This window comes from Arachis hypogaea, chromosome 10 (genome assembly GCF_003086295.3).
Source record: "Arachis hypogaea cultivar Tifrunner chromosome 10, arahy.Tifrunner.gnm2.J5K5, whole genome shotgun sequence".
Classification (NCBI taxonomy): domain Eukaryota; kingdom Viridiplantae; phylum Streptophyta; class Magnoliopsida; order Fabales; family Fabaceae; genus Arachis; species Arachis hypogaea.
Window position 1 is genome coordinate 11,333,223 of NC_092045.1, and position 5,745 is coordinate 11,338,967.

The 5,745-nt window shown below is 34.3% G+C and overlaps 1 pseudogene; it reads right to left on the minus strand.

The window, feature by feature from the left end:
- Nucleotides 1-23: 23 nt before the first annotated feature.
- On the minus strand, nt 24-5,219 carry LOC112717319 (uncharacterized; annotated as a pseudogene).
- Between the last annotated feature and the right edge of the window lie 526 nt (nt 5,220-5,745).

Sequence of the window (5,745 nt, forward strand, 5' to 3'; positions counted from 1 at the left end):
AACAGATTTTATAAGAATGGAGAAAAGTGATAGATCAACACTGGGCAGAAGAGTTGCCTCTGCGAAAAGAATGCAACAGACATGGTACCGAGGATAACAGCCAGGCCTTTTGCAACTTGTTTACTCAAAATGCATCGCCAGAAAAATTCTGCAGAGAATAATTAGAACTCAAATCTCAAAATATTGCATACTCATCAAAAGAGATGTAGGTTATAGGAATAATTATATGAACTATTACCTACATGACAAAAATTTTAAAATCGATCCCAACATACGCAATTATTGTAAAGAAGTCCCTAAAATCAAATAGAGTCACAGCTTTGTGGACTGGTCACCCTATGGGGCTACCACCTACCAGAGTATGATCTAACTAAAGAACCCACTACCTAATGCCATAAATGAAGTTGATTAGCTTGTGGATAAACGAGAGGATTCAAATCCATGTATAGGGACTGGTATGGAAACAAAACCCAAAATTGGTGACACATAAAAAGCAGATTTTTAACCAATTAAAAAGGTCACTGCTACTGCAGATGCAGCGAAGAAACGTTCGTGAAGTTAGGAAGAAGCGGGTGGCTAAATAATGATTCTCACAATTACCTAAAGTATCAAATAGGGATCCCAACTTGCCAGTCCGAGCAGGTCTAATGCTTGAATTATATTCCCTGAAATTAAAGCATAAATTGTCGAGTCATCGGAGAACATGCAATATATTATAAGACAACATCAAGTGAAAAAACAAAATTTGAACCAAACCATCCAGTTGAGTGCGCCGTTCATAATTCTGAATTGTATCTTCCAATTCAAGGGCTTCAAGTACATAAGTCACATACTCACTGCATGAGCAACAGCATTAAATAAAATTTGGCTATTGCTGAAGGAAAATTTTAAGTGACCTTAGTTGCAAGGATGTTAAAAAGAGCTACAACTAAATAATTAAGAAGCCAGCATATCCACTCTCACCATACATAAAATCAATGATTCTAATTCTATAGTAAGCAGAAAGAATACACTTCACCATAGGATAGCATAAAAAGCCAGGTTTTACAAGGTCACTTATATTTGTAGAAGCTATGAAGCAAAAATGAACTTTCCCATGTGCAAGTAAAAACCGAAATATTGAAATTAATAAGCAGAATTAACCAGAGAAATTATATGATTGATTAGTGTATTTACTTTAAATGAGAATTGAAGTGATATGATGGGTGTTTTCATAATTCTAAGACCATAAATTGAATCTACACTAACTGCTGATGTATTAGACACCATATTCCAGAACAACCTCAAAAGTAAATAACACCAATAAGAGGCGGGATTGGTCATCTTCTTACCTTTTATATCTTTGATACTCCTCAGAAGCACTCCGAAGATGACGCCTTAATGTTGCCATTGACTTCCGATCTGTATCATAATCCATATCATTTTCCCCAATTGACCACCTTGTGGTTTGAAGGAGGGGTCTTCCCTAAACTGAAATTCTAAAGGTTAAAACTTGTATAACCAAGAACAAATCCTTAATCAAATGATGTAATATCTTTACCATTTGAGCAATCATATCATCAATGACATTCATATACGGCCGCAAAGGATCACGCTTGGACATTTGCTTCGATGTTGCTTGAGCAACCTATAGAAATAAAGCAATAAACCTCAAGCTCCACAATTTTTTCTTGGATTAAGTGTAGGATAAGGACGCATTTTTGTCTGAAAATCTATCCTTATATTACATCCTCCTCTAACTCACAAACAAATAAAAATAATGATAATTTCTACATGTGATGCTCCATGTACAGAAAAGTTAGTCAACAAAACTGCCACCTATATACTTCTGCAAGATTAATACTTGCGTAAAATGGCAAAGGCAACTTATGAAGTTGCCTGGTTATAAATTGGAATCAACAACCCCCTTAATAGTCTTCCAACAGGTCACAAACAATCTATTTGTTTTTGCTAAGAAAGAGAAGGGGAGAACCAAGACAACAGATACTAAACAGAAAACATAAATCAGCTCCATGAAGAAAATTCCTACTTTGAATATAAGTTTCAGAATTACTTATGTTTAATGTACCAATAACTTATATAAATCCACTGGTGCAGCCAACTAGTAGCAAAGGTTCTACAGTCAGTTTCTTTTAAAAATATATATAAGAAACGACTCAAACAAGAAAAGTCCATCGGAACTTGGGTGCAAGTACAAAACATTAAGGAAAACTAACAAGGTGGGTCAGCTAAATTGACCAATGACTACATTGGACTTTATCAAAATCCAAAACTTTCAATAAATCCATTTATACTGATTCCTTTTGTAATGGTAAAATTATATAACAAAATTTCCTAACAACTTGATTTAACCACTTACAACAATAGCATTTGAAAGTTCTTGGTGAGCATCATCAAGTTTGACAGCCATTTTGGCAATTTTGTGAGAAAGAACTTTTGGCGGGTGGTCCAGTCAGCATTTACCCAAATGGTTTTAGGAATTTCACTTAAACCAAAGCCAAGAAGAAATGCACCAGTAACAAGTCCAAAAGTATTTGAGCAAGCCATGGCAAATCCCAAAAGACCTCCTTTCCTGTTTACACCAAAGTATAAACCAACTAGAACTCTCGTTGAGGTAATAAATAATTAAAAACAAAAATAAAAATAGGAAACAGGATTCATATTGTTTTCCTAATTTCCAATTTTTCCTATATAAAATCATGAGCTACAAACAAGAAAATAAAAACCACATAGCCTTTGATTTTTATGCACGCCTTTAAGGAAACCATATAGACAGTCAAAAACAAGAATATTAATATTAAAAAACCAAGGAAAGAAATAAAAATAAAATATAAGATGGTATTACTAACTTAGGGTGAACATCATACTGCAACCAACTAAAATCTACATTTAAAAAAAGTTTTAGAAAGGGTTAAAGGATAAGAAAAGAGAACCAACCAGGTCTTGTGCATCATAATGAGAAGAATAAGCCCAAACAGGCCAATGGATCCCACAATTAGATAGAAGAGCAAATTAGCATGTACACTAGTTTTCAATCTTTCTGATACAGTGAAATCCCCAGCATCTTCAAAACCCTGAATAAGGGGCACCACAGCCCTGCTTAGGATAAATAATTTAAAATGAGGAAATTTGCATCTCTAATATGTAAATTTTACTTAAATAATTCCTTGAAATAATCATGCTTAGTACAAACAAAGGCAAGCATATGAGAGCAACACAAAGCAAAATAGCATTTTGGCCACATACATAATATCGCTTAAAATTTACTATTGTAAATAATAACCAAATCATGTTGTGCAGTTCACCATTTCTTCTGGCAAAGTTCAAAGTATGATCTGTAGCGGGAAAAAGGTCAGCATGCATTGTGCCTTACATAAGGAAATTGAGTAGAAGAGATACCAGCAGATAGATAGTGCCAAGTTTCCAACCAAAAGAAAAATAATCTAATCATGAGTGCCTATGAAGGTTATATACATTCACATCAAATAGTTACTTTGACTTGATTTGATCAAATATCGTACACATGACAAAGTGCACAGACAGATTACTCAAAACAAGTTCTGGAAGTGTGCTCTGTCTGGCAATGAGAGCAGAAAAACAGTCATATGTGAAAGTGATGCAAACATATAATAAATTCTTTACATTAAGCGTACCAAGTGAGCAAAAACGTACTCCAATATGACCAGCTCCAAAAGAAAGAAATGCCTCTGTTTGTATGTTGAGATGACAATGTCTGCATGTGTAATACAAACACCATTATATAAATATTATTAACAAAAGAAGGATATTAGAAAGGGCACGGAGGATAAAGATCCTCAATATGATGTATAAAGACAGATTAACCACACTACTCCTTATTCTTATAGTTCCAAGCATCTTCCATTTAAGAAGGAAGGGGAAAATAGCTACTTTAGTAGCTCAAGAACTATTTAGTCGAAGTAGATTGCAGCAAAGTGGCCATGAATGACAACTTTGATTTAATTGATACAAGCTAACCTACAAAATAAGAAGCCACACAGCTGCCTTGCCCACAAAACGAATGTAGCATAAAGATTTTCATCACTCAGTACAATTCTTAAAGTAAATTGCTCTACACTCATGCTTGTAAATCTTTCTTCCAGCTTCTAACTTAAAACCCAGATATCAAGAACATCTTCATGCCCAAGTAATTTCCAAAAGTTGACTACCTAAGGTGGAAACATTGTCTGGATACTGCTACACATTCGCTTACATATACCATTACCAGCATCTAGAAATTATGTTAAAAGCAATCTAATACCTGCATTTGTCCCTCAGTTTTAAAGCGATTCAATCTCTCACTACAACCATTTTCGTTCACGAACCTTATCTCCCCCCTCCACCCACCAGGCGCCGGGCGCATTCACAAAGTTGTATAGAGTTCGGGGAAATAGAGTCCAAGTGAATTTAAATGCTTGGAATGGCAAAATTATGATTAAACTAAATGGTTAGTGATAGAACACATTACATTCATCTCTTCCTACCAAGCAGAGGGGTTTGGGATGGAATCAAGTTTTATCAAAACAACAAGCGTAACAATTACTAGCTGTAGTTAAGATCGGTTCGACTCCCTTAAACTCTAATTCCTTTATGAAACAAAACTAGCAATTATGCAATCAAGCAATCCAACTCAACACAGTTGGAAGCGGATGAACAAGAACGAAAGCAGATCGTGAATTGAAATCGGAAGAAGAGAAGAAGGGTTTGAAACTTACATCCCAAATGTCGGCGGGGACGAGGATGATGATGGAGAGGGAGCAGAACCAGGTGTATCCGACGGTGAAGAGGACGTAGCGAGGGACGTGGGGCCCAGCGAAGTACCTCAGAGTCATTACCACCATACCCGTCGTTAGAGGCAGCGAGATCAGGTAAAACACCCACATCTCTCCCTCCGATGCGCGCGCAACACAATACAAAGTAGTCGGAACTCAGAAGGATCCGTACTCCTTAGCTTAATTAATCGGTTGTTAGGTTAAAAGGCTTTGAAAGTTAGTTACCACGGTGGAGACGCCACCGCCGCGTTTTATTTCACCGGCAAGATTGGATCCGGGGGTGGTGCTGTTGTTTCAATGTTTAGTTGTTTATGGCTTATTGTGTTTGTTGGTTAGGTCTCCCTGATACGTAACAAATCGTATTGAAAGCGTAACTGCACTCGCACTTTGTCTTGTGTCCTGCACTTCTGCTGTTTTCTTTTTTCTTTTCTTTTTTTTTTAAAGGTTAACAACCAAAAATGTCTCTTGAATTATTTAAATGTAGACAAAAATATACTCAAATTTTATTATGAAAAAAATTCTTCAAATCATTTAAAAATATAACAACAATATCCAACAGTAAATATATATTTTCAAAATATACCTTAAAAATTAAATTTTAATACAATTTTTTGTAAGCATGATTATAAAAATAAGATATTATTATACATAAAAATTAATAATTTTTCTTTAAGTATATATGTTTTTATAATTTTTTCGTTAACAACTAATAATACTTTTAAAAAATCACAAAAGAATATATATTTAACAAAAAACACCAAATTTTAAGAATAATAATATTTTATTTTTCTAATTATGCTTGTAAAAAATTACATCAAAATTCAATCTTTAATGTATTTTTTGAGAAATACATATTTAATGTTATATTTTTTGCAAGATTATCTAACGTTAAATATGTATTCTTAAAAAAATACATTAGAAAATGAATTTTAATGTAATGTTTTGCAAGCATGAT